General features: G+C 42.6%; 1 long non-coding RNA gene across 1 annotated transcript in view; it reads right to left on the bottom strand.

Moving 5' to 3' along the window:
• Positions 1–3,232, bottom strand: part of LOC113459246 (uncharacterized) — a 77,390-nt gene extending 74,158 nt beyond the window's left edge. The window contains exon 1 of the long non-coding RNA XR_003380311.2: positions 3,123–3,232. This is a non-coding gene — a long non-coding RNA (uncharacterized LOC113459246). The remainder of the gene's footprint in view (positions 1–3,122) is intronic.
• Positions 3,233–26,880: the final 23,648 nt, after the last annotated feature.

Here is a 26,880-nt window from a genome sequence, read left to right as displayed (position 1 = left end):
AATTGAAATAAATGGAACATCCCAGCGGAGGAAGGGGATGGCATCTGCTGTGAGTGACAATGATCCCATGCTGAAGGATGGCTGGTGGCTCCTCACAGCTGCTGCTCACTTTGCTTAATTGTCTCCTGGCAGGAAGAGTGATAACATGCCAAAGGCTTCTCATCCTTCTTTTTTCTCCCCTCTAATTGCTATTTTACTTTTCAAATAATTGACAGAGCTTAGTTATGCATTTTGAGTTAGCCCAGAAGAGCTGTAGGAATGGGGAACACAGCCCAAGCTCTTCCATCGCAGCTGCTGTAGGATCAAAAGATGGACTCTGTGCTCCTCCTCCTGGCCATCCCATTCCCATGACCCCAGTCCCTGGCAGTGAAAAGAGAGAGACAAGAAAGAGCAAAGGAAACATTTCCTTTGAAACCCTTGCAGGAAAATACACCTCCTAAACCCAGAGATTTTAGATGTCATATTCACACAATCTGGTAGATGAAATTCAAGAGAAGGGGTTGTCCCTTTCTGACAGGAAGGGATGTGTAGTAATGATATCCAGGTGCTGTCCAAGAGATCAGAACAAACTGATCCCCGGTTTCTTTCCACAGGTGCCCTGGCCCTTGTCCATGCTCCTTCCCACCCCAAATACGCAGCATCAAGCCCACTGGATTTGGTAATGGTGTTTACAAGAAATCAGAGTCCTTGGCTTTCTGAGCTTCCTCTCATCTCTTGCCTGAAATGCCACATGAAATCCTGCATTTCAAATGGATTGTCAACAACAAACAGGTTGTGTCAGGGAGCAGAGAGCTCTGCCAGCTGCAAGTGCTTGTGCTTTATTGGTTTTGTCCAGTGATCCACTGGGTGGCGAAAGCCCAGGGGCAGCCCAGGGATACTGGGCCCCAGCTTCAGCTCCCACCACAGCTCTGCAGCCACCAAGGGGCAGGGCCAGGCTTTGGTGTGACAGCACCTTCAGGGTTCCTGTCCTGGGACAAAAAAATCTTGTGTTGGACTCTGTTACTCCCAGCTAAGCTGATGAGAGCCTGTCCCTGTCTTTCTGCCCCTCTGTGCTAAGTGATAGTTGATGGAACTCAGAATAAAAGCCCAATTCCTGCCCAGCTGGAGATGACAGTCAGCAGATCCTCGCCCCAGGAGGTTCTTTTATCCCTCTTTAGAGTTTGCAGACAGACAGACAAAAAGGATCACAGCTTTTCCTTCACCCCAGGGGCACTCCACTAAGCACATCTTTCTGCCAAGCCTGGCATGTTGCTTCTGTGATTGTTTGGATGAGGCAGCATCTATTTGATAAAACCCTGAGCAGAGCCAGGCTCCCACTTGGAGCACAGTTCACCCACACCTTTATCCTTACAAGCATCAAGGCTTGGCAGGGCAACACACAATTAAACAGCCAACCCTGGCAGTTATCAGTAAATAAATGCTCTTGTTCTCCAGAAGCTTTCTCCATATCCTAAAAAAGATCAGATTTTCCATGTTACATCCAATGATGTGCTCTCAGGGTTTTCTGTGCAATTGATTTCCACTGGGCCAGAAAGCAGCTAATCAGCTGAAGGCTCTGCGGTGGGTAACTTGACAGACAGTTAATAGCTTAAAAATATTTTTTCTATGACCTGCCAAAGTTATTTAGGTTTTCTTCAAGGTTTCTAATACAGCTCTATGCACTGATTTATTTGTATTATTTTCCAGTATACCTTGAAAATTGAGGAAAATAGAAATAAATGGATAAAGCATGGAGTGCAAGGATGTGTTGGCTTCATCTTCACATAAGCACAGAAACAATGAGTCAAATGTAAAGAAATTGGAAAAACATCAGCTTAAGCATAATAAATGACTGTATTACTGAATAACAAAAAGAACAAAAAATATATGTGCAGTTCAGAGATAAATCTGGATTTTTCATGAATCTTATAAAAATATGTGACTATTATCAACACCACAATATTTTGAGATGACTGTTAACATGTAACATCTCACATTCTGATTCTCTCTGATACAATTCTCTGAGTTTTGCGGGAAACCCCACCTCCCACCCAGCAGGAAAGCTGAGGAAACTTCAGATGGAAATCTCCAGCTGATATATTACAGCTATAAAACTCAGCACATAAATTGTTGCATGGACTCTTTTACATTTAGTGCAGCAATCCTGGGATCTCTATGACAACAATCCCAACAGCTGCTCTCTGAATCCTGCTGCTGCACAAGGCATTTACTGGGCTTCTAATGGGAAAACCATTGTGCTGATTCCCACAGATTATTTTTGGAGTGAGAAATTACTTGTTACGAGTTTTACTAAGAATATGGAGAGGGAATATATTGCACTGAAACACAAAAAATGATCTAAAATTTGAGATATCTGAGTACAGAAACAAATGCATGAGTTCATGATGATGTCAGTGCTCTCCTGCCCCTTCCTTCTCTCCTATGGAAGATCATTAGGAACTGTCTGGTTTGGGCCCAGATTAGCTCCAGGAAGCCCAACCTGCAGTTTCAAGCTGTATCATGGTCCAAATTACAATTAGAAAAGAAATCCTCTGCCCTTCCACTGTGGCTGGGCCTTCCCCATTTGTTTATGATGAGATCAGTGGAGAGCTGCTCCAGGTTTGTTCCATGAGGCTGAAAGCAGTCAGAGGTGTCTGTCAGTCCCTTGGTCCCTCTGTCAGGGCAGTGGTCATGGGCTCTGCTAAAGACACGGGTAGAGTCCCATAAATGGCTCAGCCCACAAAACCCCATTTTCTTTCTTTTATTTTTTCTGAAATAAGAATGGATTGAAAGCAGCCTCCTGTGTTTGCAGCAATGCCTGTTTCCATGGCACCCAGAGCAGCAGCTGATGGCCTTGTTATAACAAAAACTCTAATAAATTTCAACAGATTGCTGGGCATTGCTTTTTTTTCCCCCCAAACCCAGACAACCCTCAGTTTCTGGAACTACCTCCCATGTCATCCAAAACTCTATGGTGAAGTCAAACTCTTGATAGTGATGATAATTTTAAAACAAAAAGTAAAATAGAACATGCATCCCTCTGAGAGAAATAGAGAAAAGGAAAAAACTCCAAACCTTATCAATTTTTATTAGTTATCATGGACTTGACAGAGCTCTAAATATGTTTGTGTGATGAGTCCTACCTGTGCAGCATCTGTTCACAGCCACTGAAAAGCACCATGGACAGCTCTGAGACAGAACATCTCCCTTGAACTGAGCTCCCAAAAAGCTGCTAAGCTGCTGTGCTGCCCTGTGAATTTTTGAAAAGAGATTAATGAACATGGGCATTTTGCACTCAGATACACTTTTCATCACTCTGATTTTCATTTCTGTAAAACCTCATGAATATGTACCACTTTTTTTTAACTTCTTTATAGGGCCTTCCATCCCAGGTTGAGCAATTTTTAGATTTCTCTGGTTTCTAAGGTGTTGATCCTGAGGTCCTTTGATTTTATGTACAATTATAACTGATTGTACATTGAGGAGCATTTATGATACTGGTAAAGCAGTGGAAGAGAATTGGCTTTTCACAGTTGCAAAGGTAACTGAAAAAATCTGTACATTCTCCCTCATGCTTTGTTAATTATTTCAGTGACAGCCTGTATTACACTGGCCTGGAAAGAAAATCAGATTTCAAAACTGAGTAGAAAACCAAAAGCAGTATTCAAATGACTGTAAGGAAAGAAAAGCAGAGGAAGCAGTACTAACACTGCATTTGAGAATTCAGTATTCTGGAAGGTTCTGTGTAAATTCAGAGTAGCTGTTTGCCAGAGATGTCCTCAATGCTGAGCATTACCAAGTTCTTATGTTAAAGGGCATCAATAAATGTTTGACCTGAGCACTTCTCCATGCCCTGTTCTCAGTTCAGTGCCTGTTACTGCAACTGATCTGCTCTCTGTACCCCAGCACCTCACAGATGTGACCCAAGACTCAAAATATGTCTTTCCCCAAAAAAAACCTGCAATTCAGTTAATGAATGATACAAATAATAGATTCTGCAGAACCATAGAACTGCATTTTCCTAAACATGTCTTCTTGGCACACTGTGAAAAATACAACTGAAAAGCTTCAACTGAGCTTCAAAGAGAAACCACATTTAGATATTAGCATTTCTTTGTGTATAAATCTTGTCAAAAGTGACTGTCCTACAGGTAATTACAGAGAAAAATATCCAGAAATAAAATCACATAAGCTTAACCAAACATCACCTCAAAGGAAATGATCTTTGGGAGCCACAGGAAGGAAAATATGGATAGGGAATAAAGTGAAACTGCTGTTCTTTAGGAACAGTAACTTAATCACTACAGTTACTGACAGATCATTTCACTACGAGAAATAACATACATTCAAACCACAGAGGAGTTTCTCAGTGTTTTGGGAGACATTGCAGTAACACATCTGAATTGTCACTAAGAGGTCAGAACTGCACTTTGGCACCTCAGACTCTGCCATATGGTTTGCATCCTCCCTTCCTGAGGAGCTGCACACATGTTCTGCACAGGCACAGGGAGTGTGTTCAAAGGAAACACAGCCCCAGCAAATCTCCATTTCATCCACAAAGGGCTTCATGAAATGACTGAAATTACCTCAGTTTAGCACATCATTATAAATCATTTTGCAGCCCTAATAGTCTCAGGGTCCGACACTAAAAGACAATAAAGCTGCTTAAGAAGTGTTCTTTCCACTTAAGAAGCACGATGGAATTCACCAAATTTACTTCAGCTTCTGCAGACTCGCCAGGAACGTTAATAAACTGCAGTGCTTGAGGAGTCTATTAATTTTGGACAGTGTGATTTATATTCTGAAACTCTTTAGAAAGTTGCCCAGACAAAACTCCTCACTGACTGATTTTGTGCACTGTTCCCAGCACTCCAGTAGTTTTCCTTCCACTCCCCACCCTGGAATGGAGGTCTCCCCTGGAGATGAGGAGCTCCCTGCATACCCTGACACACTCAGCTGTGTCCTGCCTGCTGGAGGGGTCCAAGCAAACCTGCCAGGGATGGAGCAGGTTTGAGATTCCTCCAAATGTATGGAAAACATGACCAAGCAGCTTCCTGCAAGGCCTTTCTGCTTGGATAGTCCTAGACAGACTCCCTGAGGTGTGGGCATCCCCATCCTGCCTTCAAGCCATGTACAAACTGCCCCCCTGCTGACTGATCTCCCCCTTATGGATTTCTATATTTCATCTTTCCTGTTTGTTTGACACACTGAAGGATTGAAACAAGCAAGGGAAGAGTGTCTGATTTGTTTTAAAATGCTACAAAAACTTCTTTTGCTGGCATGGCACGTGACCCACCCTGCAGGGAGGGACACTGTGCTGCTGTCACTGTTTTTGCCATGACACCTTTACCACTGGCTAAGCAGGACAATGTCCAATATCACATCTTCCTCTCAGCACAGTCCTTCCTCTCCTCACTGAAAGTACCCCAACCATCCTGTTGATCTGTGTTGGCTAAATGACAAAAAGCTGCACTGTCTGTCCCCTCCAGCAGGTTCCTCTGGTGCCATGGGGGCTTTAGATCAGACCAAAGCCATATTGTTTGTCCTGAAATTATATACATTGAATTTTCAAAATGCATTCCTGCAGCAAAGTGTATTAAATACCACTGAGGGAATATTAAACAACTCCAGAAAGAACTGGCATTCTACCTAATTTCTTTGTATCTCAGGCAGGTAAATTATTAGGAATTTGCTATCAGAGAGTAAAACATTTCAATCTTCCACAAGATAACAGTAATAAGATGTGACAACAACCATAATTTGTGCATTAGGATAGCTCAAAAGAGCTGGTTAAGGGTGTGACAGTGGCTCATTTGCCATGGCAGAGTGTGACATTTTGTAAACCTGTGACATGGCTCAGGCTGTGCTGTGCTGTGATTGCTACACGTGCTGCTTTCCTCCTTCTCTCTGTCTTGCTGGGGAAAGCAATTCCTCCACCTTCAGCTATAAACCAAAATAAACGAGAGGGAGAGATTATTTGTGTTTGATGTGTTCTGCTTCTCACCACTCTGTAATTTAATCCAATGGTGCTGCTCCACACAACTGATGTGATTTATTGGACTCTCTAGCAGCTAATGTTTTTATTTTGAAATTGTTATCTTATTGATTAGATTTTTCATATACTTCACATTTACTTGCTCCTATCTCCTCCAAAACACTTTCCACACTTCATTTTGTCCACAGTGCAGTTCTACCCACTTAAATATTGCAACACATAATTTTATACAACACAGAATGAATGCAAGGTTCATGGTCAATCTGAAAGATTAAAAGTAAGATTTAAATTCTCCTGGCTGACAGTGACTTCTGAAAAAGTTAATTATTCCTCTTTATCTCAGATTTACCCCTTAAAGCTGTCTGCTAAATCACAAGAGATCTGAAAGGATTTCACTCTTCACTCCTGGCCACAGAATGGCACAGCAGAATTTTAACAGCTCAAATAGTGTGTGAAACGTGAAGAGTCATTGCTGCTATTTACAAAGTACCAGGACAAGCCCTGCTTTCAATTATTCCTGAAGATACTCCTGAGTCTGATCCCCCATTGCCCTGCATAATATATACATTTAAATCTACAAAAGTGGGTTAGAAAGCACTCCTGGTCTGCTCTGCAAACATTTCAGCTTGAAGTGACACCGATAAAGAGCCACAAGAGAGACACTTGTTTCTAAAAAAGATGCTTTAGGCTAACAGAAAATATTATCAATAAACCTTCTGTGTATTTGAGGAGGGGAAAAATAAGCTGTATTTCTAACGTGCCCTGTCAAGGCAGCTGGCTACAGTTCTCATTGAGTTTAATGGCATGTATTTGGTTTCTGCTGAAAACAGAGTGGAAATGGAACATCAGTTTCACAGAATATGCTATTAACATCTCTTATCTCTGAGATTATTATCTCATATAATACGATTTCTGGAGCAGTATTAGCCCTGGAAAATCCCAGAGACACGTAGCCTGTGGCTGGGAGAGGTTAAGCACAGTTGCATTGCCTGTATTCACAGAGAGAGAGCAGAGAAAGAAAAACACCTCTCAGCTCCTCTGGGAGCTGCTGCCCTCAGGTTCAGGCCTTGGGGGGCATGAGGAGAAGGACTGACCCTGAGAGCCAGGCCTGGCTGGCCAGGCTGGAGCAGGGGGAGCACCACTGGGGGGTCAGGGTGGAGAGAGGGGTCAGTGCTGGCTGAGGGTCCCCCATGGGACTGCAGAGGGTGCCAGTGCTGGGCATGGGCTGCAGGGTGCTCTGAGCAGAGCCCAGTGTACACAGCTGGTTCCAGTGGGCCTGTCCAGCTCCAGGGGCTGTGAGAGACACCAGAACTGAGCCCTTTGGGGTGCCTGACCTGTGGGAACCCTCCAACAGCACATGGTGTCGTGTCCTCATGAATGGTGTCAACTCTGACACACAAGGAAGAGCCTGCACTCTGTACAGGAGTGGGGGAAAGTTCTGTGGGATGTGCTGGGAGAATATCTGCTGCTTGTTCAAGTGAAAAAAATACAGAGTTGAATTGGGGTCTGACAGCATTCTTGTAAGAGAACTTTGGAGGAGGAGGAGGAGGTTTGTGTCAGCTCTGTGACATGACCTTTGCAGCAGCTGAAGGGCTGATTAGCTCAGCAGCCCATCAGAGCCTCACCACCAGCACTGCCTCCCCCATGTCCTTCCCCAGGGCTTTGCTGCCGGTGACTCCTGCAGTAACTCCTGGCTTTCCCCAAGCCACTTGGGGCGACAACCCAGAGCCCCTTCTCTTGTCTCTGCTCGTGCCAGCAGAGCCCAGGGAGCCCCACACACCTCCCCAAACACCCCCTGCTCCTGTGGGGCTGCAGGTGAGGCCACCCAGCACTGCCTGGGCACTGGCAGGGATACCTGGGCTCCTCCTGAGCCACCGAGCTGCCTGGCAGGGGAAAGGGGGAGAGGGATGGGTGCACAGAGCTCACATCAGGCATCTCCATGCCCCAAGGAACAAGGGTTCTGGCACCTTGCACAGCATTATGTGGGAATATTTGCACCAGGATGAAATGTTTCCATGTTATCTAATTAGGTGGGACTTAATATACAAGTTAGAGCAGTACAGGATGCTGTAATGCAATCATGATATAACTAACAATTTTTGTCAATCCCACAGGAAAAGAGGCAGCATTGGAAGTAAGTTGCATTCCCAGCACTGCCTGTTCCTTCCTCCTCCTGCACAAAAAACCAGGGATGCCTTCTGCCAAGAGAAATGGAATCAAATAGCTCCAGACATCTGTGAGCCTTGCAGTGGAGATTATTTTCCTAGAAATAAGACCATGGATTCCACAAAAAGTATTATGGCTTTTCATGTGATAGGATACCAACAACACAGCAATGAAATCATAAATACTGAGATGGGGGAGCTGCTTGCAGTAGGGTGTTAAATGAACTCATTTGGCCTCTTGGTTTTTCTTTATTAATTCTTCATTAGCTGATTTGAACAAATACATTATTTGACCACTAATTCGTGCAAAGATGTTTCTATCTATAGACCACTTGCAAATGATGCACTGCTACTGCTGCCTCACAGTGTAAACAATCACATAAATTATATCTTATGAACTCTATTTCCTGATCAGAGACTCACTGGAAACAAAGATGAAGCATACAAGAATTGTCACATCTCTTGTGACCAAGTTCCTGACCATGTGGCTCAGTGAGAATTCTCATCTCAGAGCATTTGTGCTCATGTATTCCCAGATTCCTGGTGCAAACACGCTTTTGTATCAGAACAACTGGCTGGAACAACTCCCATTAACTTCCCAAATAAGGCGTTTTTAGAGCACCACTTTCAAATAATATTACCATTGCAAATATAATGTGAAGTTTGTGACTACAGAATAAATCCTGCTCTATTAAAATAATATACAAAACTGACAGGATATGAAACTGAGTTTCCATGAAAACAATTCCCTGTGGTCTCCTGTGCAGGTTCCTCAGCTCAGAGCTTGATTAGACACTGCTATTGAGAGCAACCAAGGGCTAAGAGCTCACCCAGGGAGGAGAGCAAGGAGTCCCATCCAATTTCACTCCAAATGATTTTTGTGTGCTCTTTGTTTATTTGTGTTGTTTTTTCAAACACTGCAAAACTCACATGACTTCAACACAAAACTGCCAGAAGGTTTTTTATCTATGACACAGCAGGAGGAAAACTTAAACCAGTAAAAAGCCACAAAACTAAACCCCGAAGGTTAAGTACAACCCAAAAAGGAATGGAACAGTCAACAAGCTGATACTGTGCAGGTGACAAACTATTAGTAGATAGAATAATTTAAAAGCTGCCTCATGTTTTGTCCCCCAGAGCTTTTGCAATTGCAAGGAATACTTGTGAAATACATCATCATCCATGGGAATATTCCATGCCTGTCTCTGTGTGGGGCTGCAATGCTTTTGTCTCCTGCTGTATACAAATAAACACTCGCCACAAAAGAGATGAGGGCAGCTTGTGAAAGAACAAGGAACAGTCTCAGGCTTTGCAATGACACATTGTTCAGATCTGTTAGAAAACAGACTTCAGGAATGAGGGGGGACTCTGGAACTGCAGCCTCCCTAAGCCCTGGCCCAGCCTTTGGAGCTAAGGCAAACTGGGATGCCATAATTGCACTGCTGGGTGTAATTTATCCATCCCAATAACACACTCACACTGATACCAGTCCCTGAGCAATAATCTCCAGACTCCACAGCCTCATATGCATCATTCCAGCACATGATTAAGATGATTGGATATTTCCTGGGGGGAAATACATAGATTTAGGTTCAGTACTGCTCAACTTTGCAACAGACAGAACTAGTTTCTATACATAGAAAAACACATAAGAAGGAACAAATTTCAGATTTTGGTGGGATACATTCATATCAGTATGACAGTTCAGCATTTATACTGCAACTGATTAGGTTCTTGACCCACCAGTGAATGAATCCACTTTGAAATCTGATATAAAGCATTTTTACTCTTCCTCATCCCTTTCTATCTTTTAATAAGCATGGAAGTTTTCCCTTCCTGTAAGAGTTTTGATCATCTAGCCCTGTATTGCCAGGAAAATCTCTAACTTTTGCATTTTAATATATTTTTAATCTTTTGAGTAAAGTTATTACCTATTTTCAACTAGATTTATTCTTCATGTAAGTGAAGCCAGGATTTCTTTTTAAATGTCCAAGAATCAAATTAATTAGAGATCTGGCCTGCTAGGAAATTCTTTCAGGATCTGATAACATAGCAAACACTCCAAAAAACTTGAAAATTCTTTAAGAGGGGATAACCAACAAAGTAAAAACTTGCTGGTTTAGGCAACAGAGGATAGAGACACTGAGGGAGAATTTCACCAACATGGTATGGTAAAAGTTAGGAGCAACTCTGCTGAGGGGAGCACAAAGTTATGAGGATTTCCTTTGCAAGAATAAAAAAGTGAAAATACCTATTGTACCTGTGTTTGGAGTTCTGCCTCCCACTCTGCTGGACAGGAGACATTTCCCTCTCACAGCCTGTAAACCACAAAAAGTGCAATTTCACCACAAGAAGAATTTTTAAACTGTGGCAGATTCAGGCAAGAACAGCAAATTTCTGAAGGATTTCCTTATGGAAGTCAAAGTGATTTATTTGGAGGACTGTAAATGTCTTCTCAGACTTCTGGCTGAACCTTGAGGCATTCTTTGATCTCCAGGGGAAGACAGAAGAGGGCAGGGATCTGCATGAGCTGGGGGCTGAAGCAGTGCTGGAGCTTGGGGATGTCACCCACACACTGCACTCCTGGCAGAGCTCCTGTCCCCTCTGTGGGCTCTGGGAGGGCTGGAACACAAATCTCTGCCTTCCAAACTCCACCTGGCATTGCTGACTCTCCACCTGTCCCCTTGGACTGGGGGTTTTGGGTTCAGCTGTTGGTTTTACTTCCACGTTGAACCAAATCCCCACAGCACAGAGGTTTGTCCCTCTGCCCCAAGCCATGCTTCACAGCTCTGCATCATTCTGAGTCAGTAAAAGCAGCAATTCACTTGAGATTTCCACAGGCATCACCCTGACCCAAAGCAATCCCTCCAAAATTCTGTGAGCATTTGCAGCATCCTCATTATTCAGCATTTTTGTGCTGCTAAATCTGGGAACAGCTGTGGATAGATGCTTAGAGGATTAGGCTGTACTTTGCTAATAAGACCTGACTGCAGCATCTCAGGAAACAGTGAAAGTCATTCTATAAATAGGGAAGGTTTCTGTTACAAAATGCTTTTACATATATTAAATCAAGATACCATAATTAAAGTAACCATTTCAGAGGGATGGATAATAAAGAAAAAGCCATCAATAATCTCTTACCTTGTGTGCCTCTGGGAAAAGGATCTGATTGAGTCAAGCTAAAAATGCTCTGCAATTGGAACAAAATAGTTATATTTTCATTGGTTTAACCGAAATTATTGGTAGAGAAAATGATAAGGAAAACATACAAGTCTATTAGTAATACACACTGCTACAGGTCTTCTAAGGTTTTTCTAAGCATATCACAGTGTTTTCATAATCACAATCAAAATAGCTGGTTAAGTGAGTGATGCAATTTAAATTACAGAATTAAAATGTTTCAACCATTTTGCTGCAGATTTGGAACAGCTCCTTAAAGCATCTGAAGTGCCAGTGGAGTGCCAGGATTCTCTCCAGTTAGTGATTGTCTGCTGTTTGCAATCAGTCTCCACTTTGTCACTCTGCTCCCAATAAAATATTAATGCAATCAGATGAAATTATCCCCTTCCAGCCCCACGTGGGCTTTGGAGTCAGTGTTGTGTTTGCTGCTGCTCAGAATGGGTTCATGGGGCTCCAAGGAAGCAAGAGATGACAATTAAAATATGACACTTGATGCAGCATTTTAAAATACATCATGGCATTATAAAGTACAGAGTCACTCTGTCCTAGGACACAATTCCTGAGATCCCAGAGGCTTCCAGGGGATGGAGAATATTTGACATCCCCACCACTCTGTTGCTTCTGTCCAAGCAGGGCTTCAATTGACAGCAATAAAGCTGGAAACCATGAACATCAGAAACTGTAAAGAAATTAAGTTACCTTAACAGCACAGTGCTGTAATTAGTCACAATTAGTGGAGCTATAAATTGTAAGTGATTAAAAATGAGGCTTAGATAAAGACGGTGAATTTGACGAAAATGTTTCTGTTAGAAAGATTTGACCTTCTTACCCATTAAATCTGAACATTAATCTAGAGATGAAAATCAAGTTACAATTGAACAGAGACAATTACATTTCAATTCTGGTTGACAGTAAGCTCAGGTTTCAAAACAAATACAGTTATTTTGTGACCTCAGGCACCTCATCTAAAGCCCTTTCCATCTCTAAATGAAGATAATACTTCCCTGCCTTTGTGAAGAGCTTTGAAACCTTGGCTGAATTGTTATTATTTATGTGTACAGCCCTGAAAGCATAACTCAACAGGATGGCTGTGTTTGCACATCTGAGCCTGGAGTATTGTGAGCAAAATATTTACTCTCTCTGCACCCAAATACATTTTGCTGGAGATATTGCAGCAGATGACTACTAACACTTTGCTTGCCTGCTTGTTTTTCCAAGAGAATCCTAAATAAAGCTCTGGATCCTTCCAAAATGTATGTACTTGACTTCTGTCACAGAAATCAATTCACTGAAATCCATGGGACTGGTCACACGCCTCTGTTCAGGCTTAAGTGCACAGCGGCAGCACAATCACAACTTAAGGGAGCACCAAATATCAAATCCATTTTTAATCCATGCAAAGTCACCCTACACCAACTCCACCCTTTGTCTTTGTCCTCATATACCCCAGTTTGTCACACTCCCACAAGTCTTTGGATCAACATCTGATTAACTTCATTGACAGATGAAATATATCAGTTTTTCATTCACTTCAGATTCTCCCCTAAAGAATTGCCTGATCTCATCCTCTGGGAATTAAAGAGTTCAATAATAAGAAAAGGAATTAGGTGTTGAGTATTGGCAGGGTTTGATAGATACAAATTAATAGTGATGACATCAGTAATTAAAAGAGAAAAAAAGACTGGCAAAAAGACAAGAAAAAATAAATATTAGGAATGTGTAAGCATGAAAGAAAGAGCTTTCTTTCAGCCCATGCCCTGAGAAGTTATTACATTACCTCCCCTCAGCTCGGGAGCATTGCCCTGTTTTACCCTCTGTGAGTGAGGGAAGGTGATGGTGGTTCAGCAGGGCAGGAGAGCACGTCCAGGTGTCACTGGGCAGTGTGACAGTGTGACATGGCCTTTGTGGGGCTGCACAAACACCCTGAGAGCCTCTTTGAGGCACATCCCAGTGATGGAAGGAATTCCCTCAGCACTTCCTTTAGTGCTGGGGATGGTGTGAGCCACAGCTCCAAAGATCTCAGGGATGAACTGTGGCAGGATGAAACATGGGAGTTTTTTCCTTTGGGATTTTCTGCTTGCACAGTCCAGGCACTGCTTCCCACTCCAGCTGCAGCCATGGCTCACACAAAATCACCATTCCAAGGGCCCTGCCAGGTAAACTGACTCAGCAGGTACCAGAGAGCCAGACTTGTAAAATGTGCTAATTCTGAAGCCCCTGACTCTCAGCCCTAGTGCTGGAGTCCAGAAACACCTCTCTGGGTTGATGTTCACCAACACCTGCCTGAAGCTGCTGCAGGCTGACTTGTGTTGCAGAGGTTTGTGGTGAGACTTTATCAGTTTTCACATTTAGGAAAGATTTTTCTGTCCCCTAAACTGCCTGTGGCACTCTGAAAACAAGGATGAGAAGGTGTGCCTGAAATATATCCTGTGTGACCACTCTTTGCTTGCTGTGACAATCAGGGGTGGCACACAAATATCAGCCATCTCTGGGACTAAGGAATTTCTCTCACCTCCTGAGAGGAGGAGGGAATATCCCCTCCTCTAATGAAAGGGATTTTTCTTTCATATTCTTAAGCCCCCTAGGTTGTGTTTTGGAGCCAGCAGCGAAAAAAAGCTCCAGGAGGAGCCTTCAGAAGTCAGGTAAAAGCCCACGTGTACGTGAAGGTCACACACGTGGTCACCAGGAGCAGCTGCACTTCTGCATTGCAGCTGAAATGAAGATTATGCCTCAGGTTCCCTCTGCCAGCCCCCAGGGAGAACATTGCTCACAGAGATGCAAAATTAAAAGTACAAGTACAATGGATTTCTTGCTCATTGGGTATGAAGGCAACAAACAACATCACTGCACTTGCATACAATAAATAGAAATGTTTTCATTTAACAATGACTCTGCTGTTACCAAGAACACCTTCAAAGCTTTCAAAATATATTTGCAAGATTTCCTCTTTTGCACTGCTATAAGCAAAAAGCAATGCAGAGCAAGTCAGGAACTGGCTGGAGCTCAGAATGGAGCCAACATCATCTCTGGCAAAACCTGCTATCACTTACAAGGAGTGAATGGCACACAGGCAAAATTAAAAGTATTACCTAGGAGGAAAAGACCTAAAAAATAGCCTAGGGTTACAGAAAAAGCCATAACTGTGTCAAAACAACAAGTCTGAAGGGAAATAAAATCATGCAATGGAAGCCCAACTCAAAAAATTAAATTTTTCAGGGTTTTTTTCAGTTTCTTAAACTTTTCTGAAAGCCAGAGGAAAGCTGAGAGCTAAAGAGGGATGTGACACACCTGCAGCTTCCAGTCTGAACTGCCTGCACTGTATCTCCTGCTGAGCTGGCCACATTTATCTGAAACTGGGGTTCTAAGCTCAGGACAAAGATCATTTGCATTATTATGAGTCACATGGAAAACCATCAATCACATTCCAGAGGGCTATATAAAAGTATAAATATGCTTAAAAATGTATGTAGGTAAATATTGGGGTATTTCTTGTTTGTGTTTTTCTCATGTGTGTGCCAATATGTGAGGAATGGCCAATCACAGCCCAGCTGTCTGGACTGTCTCGGTCAGTCACAAGCCTTTGTTATCATTCCTTTTCTATTCTTAGCCAGCCTTCTGATAAAATCCTTTCTTCTATTCTTTTAGTATAGTTTTAATGTAATATATATCATAAAATAATAAATCAGCCTTCTGAAACATGGAGCAGATCCTCATCCCTTCCCTCATCCTCAGACCCCTGTGAACACTCTCACAATGTTCCAGCAGCACCAGGATTCCCAGGGGACAGCACAGTGGGGCCATGTGTTCAGCTACAGAGGCATATGTTGGACATATGGACACAAAGCCAGAATCCCTCAGCTGTGCCTCAGGAGAAGAGCTGCAATGGCCCAAGAAACATATCCTGAAGTGCACCGAAGTTACTCATTTATCACATCTTTCTCCTGCACCAAAATCACAAAACAGCAGTGAATGAAAAGAAACCCTATCTCTAGAAAGTGATTTTGAGCCATGGGTTCATCACCTCTGCAGGTAAGGAGATGCTGTGTTCAGGCTGTGGATGGTGTTTCCAGGGGGATTCCATAAATTATTAATGGGGGAAGGAAGACAGAGAGCTCAGTCAGACTCAGAAATGCTCAGACTGGTGTGGAGAGCCTGGTTCAAGCATGGCTTAAAGAAAGAGGCCATGAAGGGATTCAGCTAAGGGAAAAAAGCAGCCTTTCCCAGGCTTGATTCTGTAAATAATTAAGGTTCTCAGCCACCTTTTATATAAACAACAAGATTCTCAGACCGTTCTGTCCTTGGCTACTACTGGGAACAGATGGCCGGTCTGGGAACAGATATGAAGGTTTTGAGAACCTTTCATATCATGGTGGGAACACTGATCTTGGTTTCAGTAAACTAACTTCAGGTATTGTAAACAAAAGGAGGAGCTGAAGTTTTCTCTACAGCCTATCAGGAGTTCAGATTTTGCAATATGCATGAAGTGAATTAACACTGTTATAAAAAGTGCCTGATTGATGAATAGAGTCGATGCTGAACAATGAAAGCTGGGTCTTCTCCCTCCGACTTCCATAGACTGGCACCAGGTATTCGTGTGGCCAAAAATAAAACAAAATGAAGCAAACCAAAGCAATTACCAAGGAGGCAGCTCCTCCTCTTCAATCCAGTGTCAGTGTTTTACCACCACAGCAAACCTGACCCTGTTTTCCCAGCCCTGCTGTCCTCAGCTATTCCATTGCACACAAATAACAATCCACCCAGGGTGCTGAAAATGGCTGCACACAGCTGGAAAATCACTTTTTCTAGCATTTTCTTTGTCAGTTTTTGCCCCTAATACATATTTGACCTGCTGGTCAGACTCCCCACTGGCCCCACCTCATCAGGATGAGAGAAAGGAGAGCACTGTCAGTCAAGGGCTCCTCTGGCTTGCTCCCTCTGAGTGTTTATTGATGGAATCACTAAATCTGTCCACAAGTCCCTTTTCCCAAGAAATAACTGCCTGCTTGTGGTGCTCAAATAAATACCTTTTATTGCCCGTGTGCAAGCCCTGGTTTTATGGAGAATCAGGGGGATTAAGGATTAATTACAGCACTCATGGCACATGCTTTGAAAAAACAAAACCTCCCAAAATAAAACCAAGCCAAGCAGAGCTGCTGTGCTCAGGACTTTGCAGTTTCCATCCCAGAAATCCACCAGCCCAGCTGTCTGCACACTGTATAAAGTACAAAGAATGGGAATGACACAGATTGGCTGCTGAGAATTCCTAGTCTGGATTTGAGGTTTCAACCAGAAGTTCAGATCAGTTTAGCAAAACCCCCAGCACGTTACAGTGCACAAAAGTAAGGGCAAAGACTTGAATGGCTCTGTACAAATAGACTTGAATAGGATGGTTATTGCAAACCAATAATTTCTCCCTGCATACACACAAATCCAGTTTTTCTGTGTTGGATTTAAGTGAAAAAGGTTGTCATATAATCTTTACAACAGGGCTCTATGGAATGGCATGTTTACCAACACTGCCATGCTGTTAAATTCTGCTCTCCCGAATGCAAAGTGAATTTGCACTTTTTACCATTTTACCATTAAATTCAGAGTGACCCTTATTTCATATTTGGCTCATTTTTCATCCTTAGAGAATCTGGAGCTCACCAACAAAAGTTCTGATTTTTCACCTCTCCATTCAGTGCCAGTTCATTTCATGTCTATAGAAAACTGATCAAAGTCAGGTCATTAATTGCTTTTTCACAAAGCAATGAAAACCTCATTAATTTTAAAATGGAGCCTGCACTATGAATGTTCTTGTGGTTTACACTAAAGATTGATCTGGTATCTATTTATTAGTGCAGTTCTATGTACTTTAACTAATGGCTCTTTAGGTCTTCAGACTAATGGCTTCTTCATATGTTTCTGTGCAGAAGTATTTGCCACTAACTTCAGAGAAAATTGGGTTCATGAAATAAATGTTTATCACATTGAAAGAGAAAAGTCAATGAGAAAAAAGCCCTGCATAATTTAAAGGGCTCCACTAACATGGAAATACATGTTTTCTACAAATAGGGAAAAATATATTATTTCAGAAAAAAAGACTGATTTCTAACATATTTGGCTGTTTTACAGATAGGCTAAATATTTTGTATCAGGCCCCCATTTATCTTTCATTTTTATTTCCAGATAATCAGATATCAATAAGACCCCCTGGCAGTTTCACCCTCATCCTCCCTGGCTGCCCAAGTGGGTAGATGGGAAAAGTGGCAATATTTGCTACATGAAGACATGAGGCCCTGAAAATATCAAGTAAAACACCTTGGTTCACTTAACCAGAATGGTGGAGTTGATTTCTGATTAATTGCAGTCAAGGGAATGGTATCCAAGTGATGATGGATCACTGTGAATGTGGTGTGGGAACTGAGCTCTGTCACCTACACTGCCAGTAGCTAATCTATAATATTTTAATGACTCATGTTTAGGCATTTTAACTAAAAGCAGTCAGTCTATTAAACTTTTAAATGCAGATGCATTTAAGATGTGAACACTCTTCAATTTCCACTCGGTGTGCACAACAACTTAATAACATCATTACACATAAATACATTGCTGTACATGAGGAGGAAGCTGTGGTACAGCAGAAATTGGATTGCACATTTACCCTAATTATTTGATGAGATAACATTACACCAATTAGCCACATTTCTTATTTCTCTTCCTACTGAAATGTGCCTGGAATTGAAACAACTTTGTATTGTTACGGTCTAAGCCTAAGTTTCAACCAAGAGTTGAAAAGAGTTCCAATACAATTTGAAAAAAACCGCTTAACCACAAATCTGGGGGCTGGGATAACATGAAATTTTTCAATATCAGTGTAAAGCAGTCAGGGAAAGCCATTCAGATGCTGAATGGAATTCCATATCTTGCTTTCATGCCACCCTCAAGCCCATGGATAATCCTTTCATGAGTTCTGTGAGGCAGAGACCCACTCAGTTTTTCCCCTGTTCTAAGGCCAGAATCCAAAATGGACGTGTTAAAGGACAGGTAACATTTCCATTAATCCTCTAACTCAGCCAGGTTACACTCCCTTGCCATAAAAATTGTTCTGGCTCCCTGTGGATAGTAAAACAATTTGCTTGGGAGATCATAGGAGGGTTAGAGCAATCCCAGCTCTAAGGAATGCAGCTCCCATGACTGTGGGAGGCAGGAAAATGGGACAAAATCTGTATTTCTGAGCACTTTGGGATAGGGCAGACCTGAACACTGCCTGGTTTCATGGGGACAGAGAGGGTTCAAAGCTGTTCTGCAGCTTGGCACTGTCCAGATCACACTAACCAACCTTTTTTTTTAATATGCAAACAAAATTTACAACAAAATTGTAAATCTGACGAGTGAAACCTCACAGTGCTACCTTTGAAAACCATGACAGGCTCAAATCCTATCTATAAGCACAAGCAGAATCAGTGAAAGCTCCGTAGCCTTTTAGTGGCCTGTCATGACCAAAACCCACAGAAGAGAGGAACGTGATTTTAATCTTGGACACATCTTTATACTTTTCTTTAACAGATTTAAATACATCTTCCATTTCCACTGTAACTTCACTTCTTTGCTTTCCTAATTTCGCCTTTTTTTGCTAAAAATAATACCTCCATTGCTGAGTGAAAACCTCACCTGCCTCTGAAAAATTCCCAAACATAATGCTTTAACTCAACCAATAAAAGAGAGTTTTACAGAATATTTGGATTAATGAGGCACTGATAAAAATTCAGTAGTTTCAGTTTCCATGCAAATGGGCTCTAATATGCTGCAATCCAGGTACAATCCTTCTGGCACTAATGAGGAGAACTGCCTGAATGCTAAATGGGCAGACTGTGCTTTGGGGTGGCTCCTGCCCCTTTCACAGTGACTGCCACAATTATCCATAGAGCCAAGCACATCTGCAAATAGGAAAACAAATATGTTCCCAAACCTGACCTCTGAGCCCTGTGTACTGCAGGGACACAGAGCTGAGAGACTGGGCCCAGGAGAGACCACCATGGAGCACTTCTGCTATGAGGAAAGGCTGAGAGAATTGGGATAGTTCAGCCTGGAGAAGAGAAGCTTTGGGGTGACCTAATTGACCCTTCAAGTACCTGAAAGGAACTTACAGGAAAGATGGGGAAAGATATTTACAACAGCTTGTGCTGGTTTTGGCTTCTTTTTCTGCCTCTGTCAAGGCTGGGATTCCACTTGAGATGGAATTTCACATTCAGGCTTAGATGTTTCTTATTTCTTATCTATAGTACAAGTTGTGAGTTCTACAGCATTCTACTAACAAGCTACAAAAGGCCAACCATCTTTCTATACAAGATCTTTTAAGGTTAAACCATCCAATTAAGAAACGACAGCTAAATTATTTTCACTTTTAACCCAATAACTAATCACTGGAAGTCCACAATGCAGATTTTTCTGTCCAGTTACACAATCTCAACCAAACCCTGAAGAAGGTGAAAAAGAACAAGCAGCTACCACCCTAAAACCTCCATCTTGTCCCATATATATTGCTATATTCTAAACACTTAAACTCTGAGTTTTCTACCCTGTGATATTACACACTTCTAATCAAACTACACACCCACAATCCCAGTGCTATCAATCAATTTTGGGAGCCTTTTCCACTGCAGTGCTCTCCTGGGAGTCAGAGTCTATCAGCACAGAAAGCCTAAAATTCTCATCATCCAGGACTCCAACAAGCTTGAGCGACACGAAAAGGGAGAATAGGTTCAAATTGAAAGAGAGTAAGTTTAGACCAGATTTTAGGAAAAACTCTTCCCTGTGAGGGTGTGGAGGCCCCGGCACAGGTTGCCCAGAGAAGCTGCCCCTGGATCCCTGGAAGTGTCCAAGGCTAGGTTGGAACTGGATTATCTTCAAGGTCCCTTCCCACCTAAACTGTTGTGGGATTCTCTGACTCTGCTACTTACTGTTCAATAAACTTTGGCAGCAGTGCAACAAATGCAGCCAAGAAACGTCCTGCTGATAGTTGTGTACATCTGCCAACCACAGGGGACAGAGGTTTCTCCCCAGACTGCACTGTCCTTTACTCACCATGCCTTGGAAATGTAACAGCACACAAAACCAGCTCCTCTTCTTGACTGGACTACAACAGCCCAGCAGAGGAAAATGTCCTGGCCCCAGAAACCAGCACCTAATGGTTACTCCCTCCTCTACATGGGATTGTAGAGAGATTTTCACAGCCCACATCAATCCCCAGACTGCACAACACCAGCCTTTGCTTTGCTGCTTCATTTATCATTCCAGGATGGCCTTTTGCCTGGCTTCCCCTAACATCTTTAAACACCTGAAGCCCAAACTCAAACACAGCTCTCTGGCTGCCTTTTGACACAGGAGCAGTGAGAGGCATTAATATTCATTGACAATAAAAAATAATTTAACTGGAATAATTATTTTAAAAATGCCTTTAAGCAGAGCAGAATCATTTGTGGATCCTGCTTATCATGATCATTTACCTTGCAGGTAATTTCTTATTAATAAAAATAGATCTAATTGGTATATAATGGGAATTCTGGCACTGCTATTTGAAAGATAGTTTTGCCCATTGTTTTGCATTTAGAAACACTCTGCTGTCAAACTCTTCAGTTTCAAGTCACTGATGGAATAAATATTTTTAAATTCCCTGTTTGTCCCCTGGTTAGATGGGAATAGACACAGGATGATGGCTGTGCACAGCTCAGCTGTCCTTGCAGGCTTATGATGTTGCACTTTGGCTCAGACTTTTGATCTTTGATTCTCAGTCCTCTTTTTGCCTGACTGCCTGTTAACAGCAGTGCCTGGGCCAGTTCCTGTCACTGGGGGAATCCACCACGATGGAATGCTGCCTCTCCCTCCCTGATCCCACCCTTTCCCATCTCATGCTACACAGAGCATGATGCCAGAATTGCCCTTCCAAAACCTGAAGGGATTTAATGTAGCATACAAAATGTCATCTATACAATTACATGCAAAATGGGGAAAATATGCAAGCACAGAGAATTGGCCTTGGAAGAGTTCCACAGAAAGAATTTTCTTTTAAAAACATTGCCTTTATTGCACCCAGGGGAAGCACAGGCGAGTTCCTGCTTCCCATTTCTTATGACGTGTGAGCTCTTCACACTGGGCTGCTGAGTTTCTACAAGGCACTCCACAGGTGGGGAAAGGAAAATAAAAGGTCTGGGACTTCTGGGGTGAATTTTGCACCAAAGACCATCCCAGGAGTGGATTTTGCCTAGCTGGGCTTTAGACTGAATTTATAATGCCTTGAGAAAGAGCAGCCTGGATATATCACATATTCACATTTCTTGGGAAAAGGAAGACATTAAGGTAGTTGCTGTTTCCTCCATAGTAACTTCCTATTTGGGAGTTGGTTAACAGGCAGTATCAGAGATGGGGAAACAAGAAACAAAACAAAACCCCACAGAATTCACTGCCCCATTTTCCAAAACATCTACAAGGACTCAAGTCATCTGTTCTCCTGTTTACTACAAATCTGAACAATACCATGAAGCTGAGTGTCTCCAGAGAAATAAAAGGAAGGCTCAGCAGAATATCTGATGGTCTGAGCAAGGTTCAGGCCAGTCAGACCCAAAGAACAAGAACAATCTCAACATACCAACATCTGCAACTGCTGCTGTTAAAGGTGAAGTAATCCCTTTGCCAAACAGATGAGAAAAGGAAGGCAACCATCAGATGAAAATTCTGTGTGGTGCTGTTTCTCTTCAGAGAAAAGCATGAAAAGGGTGTTAGAGCTGTTTCAATACCACCAAGATAAGGAGACATCGAAGAGTTGCTTCTTCAAGTGTGGTCAAATGAACTAAGAATTTTAAAGAAATCAAAATTAACTTGTAAGCCATTAAGGAGAAAAGATTCAATTGTTTTTTTCTTTTAATTTCCCTCAGTGAAAATTCCCCTTTTCCTGTTGTTACTAAGGAAAGCCATTCTGGCTTGTTCCAGAGCTTTCAGTGACTGAAGGAGCAGGAAAAGAAGTGGAATGGGGAGGATCACAAGAAGCAGGAATTCTGGACTTGGCACCTCAGCCCTTGCCATCAAGGCAGCACCTGCCAGCTCAGTGCTACTGCACGTGTCAGGCCATGTCCTGGCTGCTGCTCTTTTCCCTGCTGACAAATCTCTTTACCCAGACAATTTTCCAGCCATCTGTTAATTGGGCAACACCACCACTCCACATTCCCAGGGAAGCCTCCACCTGGGTGTTTCAGGCCAAAGGATAATTGAGATTCCATTCCAAAGACATACCCAAAACAAGCTGGGTTTCAGAAGGGTGAGCCCTTCCGAGGTGAATTCCCCCAAACAGCACTAATGATCTTCTGAATAATGAACCAGGGCAGAGCAGCAGCTGGTGCAGAACCAGGAGTGAGGGGAATAGTCAGTATGGCTGCCAAATGAAAACCAACACAAACAAACCAACCAGCACCTTGAAAGGGTATGTTCTGCTTACCTGGCAACTGAGAGAGCTTCATTCCAAATGCCTGTTTGGGTTGTATCTAATAATTGCCTTGTGTAAGAGAAATATTTCTCTCTTGTTTCACCTTTTAATTGCTGAGATGTTACTATAAAGGTCCCAAAAAACTGAAAAAGCAATTACTGTTGGCATTTGTTAGGTTTTTGTTAATTCTGGTAAAAACTTGATTGTATCACGCTAAGAAAATGATGAAATATCCACTCCAGAATCTCCAAGGTCTCATAGCACGGGTGAGGCAAATACAGACTTGGATAAATCCACCAGGAGAAGGGCTGGGGCACAATCCTTTCCATTAAATGTCATTTAGCCTAGGTCTGCTGCCTAGCAAGTCCTCTCTGGTAGAAAACAAAAGCATTTCCACCATTCATTGGCCCAGGGAATTATCCTGAAAGTTGAGCACTGGGAATGGGGTAGGATGTGTTTGATGTTTTTCTTACAGCTTAGTTAGGGAAGACATCTCCAGCCAAGCTCAATCACACTGAAATATTTCCCCTGCTCTAATGGGACTCTGGGGTTAATGCCTGTTAATCTCACTGGGACTTTAAGCCAGGAAACAGAGCTGAGTGATGAGCACAAAGCTGCAGGAGCTCCCAGACCCCTGGTGCTTTGCAGCCATGGGCTCTCTGTTCTGCTGCTGTCTGAGCAGGAGAATCACAGGAATTACATGAAAGAGATTCACCTCTGGCACTCAAGGAGGTGCTTTAAAATCCAGCAGAAAGTGTGAGCCCAGTGCCCCTCTCAAGTTCTGAGAAGTCAGGAAAGGTGAGCAAGAGACGCCCTGGTTCTCTTGTGCTGGGTTCAGCCAGAAGCCCAGGGCAGTGCTCAGGCAAGTACTGACCCAAAGACCTCACTGAAGGTATTCACACCTTTGCAAAATGAACCTCACAAGAATGTGCAGGTAAAAGTACAATTTCTGACTACAGCCTGAGAGAAAAAAGGAAAAGCCAAGCATAAATAAAAGAAATATGATTTTATTCTCCTTTGAAAAAAAGTTTGAAAACCTCAAAACTTTAGATGTGCATTTTCTATTTCCAAATGCAAAAATGTATCTGCATGGTGCAAGCCCAACTTGGCTAGATGAGTGAGAAGTTTCTCTAACTAAGGCAAGGTAAACAGAGTTTCTGTTGTTGATTCATTTATTCAGCTCTCATTCCCTGGGGTTAAACCACACCATCTCTCTTCTGTGCACAGTCCTGCTTCTCATTTTAGCAATTTGCTTATCACTAGGCCCTCTACTGAGTTCACTGCTGGGAATCTGGAATTTTAGACCTCAGAAGATGCCATCATTCATTATCCTTGACATCATCCACTAATCCAAACCCTATCTTTCATCTGTCTACAGGCTAGCCTAATACCACTCCATCACACCTTATCTACCTGAGGCCTATTTCCATTCTCACTGCAGTCAGGAGAGCTGTACCTGTGCTGCAGATAATGCCCTGTCTTCATTTAGAAGAATGAAAAATAGGATGAGGCAGAGGATGGAGATGCAGAGAGAATAACCATAAGGAGTTTGTGCTCTGCTTCAGCATATCCTGGAGATTACAGGTGAGGTTTCAAGCATAGGGAAATACCAAATGTTTGGCACTCTTCCCTTTTGGAAGCAAGGTATGAAGCACATTTGCCATGTGCCAGTAAGAAAAGCACCTAACTCAACTGCAGTGATGGAATGCAAACTGTTTAAGTGGCCACAGCCTCCGTGGGAAGGAGAAATGGCCCTGCAGGGAGCTGATTGCTGAGGCCTCTTGCACAAAGTGCCCAGGAGGGCTCTGCCAAGGGGGTTTTACCTCCCTATCTGATGCTGTGTTGAGCTGACTTTTGAGTAAATATAAATTATTCATGGCCCTTTAATCAGTTGTTTCTCCTACTTTGTCCTTTGCTTGATTTTGGTTCTAGCTGCCAGATTGCCTGGTGTCTCTCCACTATAAATGATAAGCTGATATTGCAGACAAATTTGTTGTTATTTGACTTTTGCTAACAAATTCATACACTTCAGCATTTTAGTATTCATATATCCCAGGGTTAAATTACAGGAATTATAATAGTTGTTTTATCACCACAAAGAATACTCTGAATTCTTTGTGCTCCATTGGAGTTGTGAAATTATTTTGACGTTTTTAAATCCCAGGAGTTATTTCCAAGATACAATGGAATTGTTCAGTGGCTTCCTTTTGCCTTTTCTTTAGCTCTGCATTTAGTAATAATTTTCTTTACTAAGTAATGCCCATTAGCTACATGCATAAGCTCCTGTAAAGTATCCAAAAGAGAGTACAATCCAAGGTTATAATCCTATCACAGCAAAACTGTTTGGGAGTTCCTTTGCAAAATGCCTTAAAAAATTGTGTGCACAAGAATTTTCTATCAATGGCTGAGAGGCTTTAGGCAAAATAACCCTTCAAAGTATTCAACTCCTTTAAAAAAAGCCAAGCCTATAAAGTCATGTGAATTTATCCTACTTAATTAGATTTATTAGGCACAGAATCTAAGCACAAAGGAAGCATTTTCCAGGCAACCACAGAGAGCAGAGCCCATTCCTCTTTGGAGTTTCCCTGTCACAAAGGAGTTCAATGTTTGTGAATGAAGCTGTGACACCTGTACTACCCAAGGATCTGTCCCCAAAACATTGCAAATGTTTTTTGTAACCTCCCATAGTTGTGCAGTTTAACCCCACATGAACAGCTTCTGCATCTTCCAAAGATCAGAAATGCCCAGAAAGATTCCTGTGGTATCCATTCATCCCAGAGCTGCTCTAATCCCATTACAGCTGCACTGCAATGCTGGAGTGGTTAATTGAGCAGTTATGGAGTACAGACAATGAATAGGAGATGAAGAGATGAGAGAGTCCAGGAGTGCCGCAGGGGAAAAAAATAGATTCAGAGAGACACTGGGAGCTGTCATGGTTTAGATTCATAAATCTTCAAATCTAGGCTGAGATTCAGTTCTGAGGAGAAGGTAAACCCCAACATTAGGGGGTTTTTATCCTGATTATTTAACTCCACTGTGACATCCAGTTTAAAATGTTGATCAGTCCAAGGCATCCACAGAGGAGGTGAGGGGGAAAAGCACCAAGGCACAGAAAAATCAGTTCTGCAGAACCTGCTTCCTTAAGACACCAAGCTTGGAACATGCAGTAAAGCTGAATTTCTGTCCCCCACTGTCCTGGGTTTGCCCAGAGCTCCTGACTGACAGAGGAGCACAGATTTCAAAGCAGAAGTTGGCAACTAAAAGTGTCAGGAGAGAAGAACAGAAGAAAGAAAACAAGTGCCCAAGTCAGCAAAGCACTCTCAAGAGAGAAGACTTCGAAGAAATGAGTCGTGGCTGGTTTTTGGCAATGAAGACAAATAACATGTTAAAACCAAGCTGGAGACTGCTCCTTTCAGAGGGGCACCTGACCCTGTCAGTTTGCACATGCTCTCACCACATCCCACCAACTGTTCTGCTGCAGAACTGAATCTGGGGAGGAGCAGAAAGCTGAAAAAAAAAACAACTAAAAACCTGGGAACTGCACAGTCACAATGAACAGCTTCAGCAAAGCAACTAAAGCAAATGTTTACTTCTGTAAGTAAACCTAAGAGATTAAATACTCTTGTTTCTTCCTCTGTCAGCCTGATTTATACATTTCTCATGTAACACCTGACACTTGAACAACAATGAATTTAGCAACTAGTTCTCTTTGTTGATAGCTGTATCACTGTGGATATGCAAATCATACATCATAATATTGAAATAGTCACGGCATTTATTACAACAACATCAAATGCAATGCAATTCTCTCCTGTGCAGTCAGTCAGGCACAGCCAGGGAAGTGCTCAAGAGCTGCCTGGGATGAGAGTGTGTGACCACAGGCAGCCCTGCCTCAGGAGGAGAAGCAGTCAGAGTCAGGTACCAGCTCCTGTGCTGACACATGGTCAAGTGCTCTGGTCAAGCACTTCCCCCTCTGGGTTTGAGCTGTTCCAGAAGTGCCTCACACTCACAGCTGCTTCCAGGAGGAGTATGCCAGGATTCAGGAACTGGGCCTTCCCTCACCTCGGCCTCCCAGCCAGCCTAGTGGGAGAGACAGGCTC

This window comes from Zonotrichia albicollis, chromosome 3, assembly GCF_047830755.1.
Source record: "Zonotrichia albicollis isolate bZonAlb1 chromosome 3, bZonAlb1.hap1, whole genome shotgun sequence".
In the NCBI taxonomy this organism is placed as follows: domain Eukaryota; kingdom Metazoa; phylum Chordata; class Aves; order Passeriformes; family Passerellidae; genus Zonotrichia; species Zonotrichia albicollis.
This window is presented reverse-complemented; position numbering and strand designations above follow the sequence as displayed.